Genomic DNA, 1,736 nt, shown 5'->3' with positions numbered 1-1,736 from the left:
GTGTGTTCAAAAATCCTTCCTTCTGACGTTCAGATGTCGATTGGATGCGACCTTTGTTCATTTTAAGCAGAAACCTAGCTAGAATTTTCTTTAGGCGTGCAAAAGTTACCATACTACTCAGACTTCTTCAAGAGGAAACGAAATATTTCTTTATTTACTCTCTGGTAGCGTCAGATACTCAGAGAATTAAAACCACAATAAAATAATGAAGAAAACAATAAGTTATTGGTGGTTGTTGTGGCTAGAATGCAATTCAAAGCACATGAAAACCCAATAAAATACGCAAGAAAAATATCCGCTATAACATTTAAATATATTATACTTGTAGAAGAAAAGTTTGTTTATGGAGAAAGTGTAGAGAGCAAAAACTTTTAGTGGAAAAACAAGGCTTGAATACAGTAAGCAGATTCAAATCGGTGTGTACTGCAGCAGTTGTACAGAGATGAAGAGGACTGCACAGGATAGACTAGAGTGGAATGCTGCAACAACACAAATAAAGGCGCGCTTGTGCGTGCGTATGTATGTGCGTGTAGTGTATGTGTGTGTGAGAGACTGTTGGCTCATGCGTGCTTTTTCCAGCTCTGGAACGCCTGGTACAATTTCATCAAGGTTTTGTACACTTACGACTTACACCAGGAGAAATTCTCGTGGGAGTTAGACAATCCTTAAAAGGCCTATATGTGTGAGGATGGGAAAGTGGTGATATGTAAGTACAACTGTGAAACGCCTCAGTTATTTCAACGAAACTTAGTACCTACACGGTTTAACTGCTGGAAAATAAACTATTAAGACACCTCTGGTTGTGTGTGTGCAGTGCGTGTGTTGCTAGCTCACGGGTAGGCTCACCGACGAATTTATTTATTCTCGTACTAGGAGATGAGAGTAAAAGTATTGTATATACTCCAGTTTTCTGTTAAATTAACTTTGAAGAAAATCTGTGAAAGAATTTTCATTATAATCTACGCCGGGTTTAATTCTTTTAAAACCAGACACTTTTATTTACACTGTTGAGAGATTTCACACCGTCTGCTATCTAATGATTTATAAAATTGGGATAAATCAGTAACTGAGCGACGCCAGGTAATCAACCAGTCAACGATGAATCGCCTGAGTCACTGTCAACACACAAATACCGTCGCGCTACACAAGACGGATGGCCCAAGTTAGGCTTGTAGTGGGGAAGTCGCACGTTAGCCTGCAGTTCACCAGAAGGCGTCGACGGCCTGCTGATGTATACTGTAATTTCCAAATGAAAGAACTAAGATTTTGAGACTTGTTATGTGAGCTTCCATTCGTGTCGAGTCGCGGACAAAACACGTAAAGAATGACCTGTGTTGGTAAAAAGCCTTCTCCTGCTTGCTACATGTACGCTAAATGTGGCAGGATTCAGTGATAAAAATCTTTATTTCAGGGTGAAATTAGCAAAATCTTTGTGCGTCGGTGTAGAATATTCTGAAAAAACATGCAGTGAAGGCTTTCATGACATGTCGTCTTAGTTGCTGGTTAGTCTTCCAGGTTGTATGGCCGTAGAATATTCTGAAAAAACATGCAGTGAAAGCTTTCATGACAGGTCGCCTTAGTTGCTGGTTAGTCTTCCAGGTTGTATGGCCGTGGTCCATGAAATTTTTCCATTCCCAAGGTTTCTTACAGAGCTGCGCTGGATTTCTTCAGATGTGCTCCTTGTTCCTCTGAGTATTGCCGAGTGATAGGTCGGTCGCCGGAAAGCGATGTAAATA

Source organism: Schistocerca nitens, chromosome 5, assembly GCF_023898315.1.
Source record: "Schistocerca nitens isolate TAMUIC-IGC-003100 chromosome 5, iqSchNite1.1, whole genome shotgun sequence".
In the NCBI taxonomy this organism is placed as follows: domain Eukaryota; kingdom Metazoa; phylum Arthropoda; class Insecta; order Orthoptera; family Acrididae; genus Schistocerca; species Schistocerca nitens.
Note: the sequence above shows the minus strand (reverse complement) of the source record.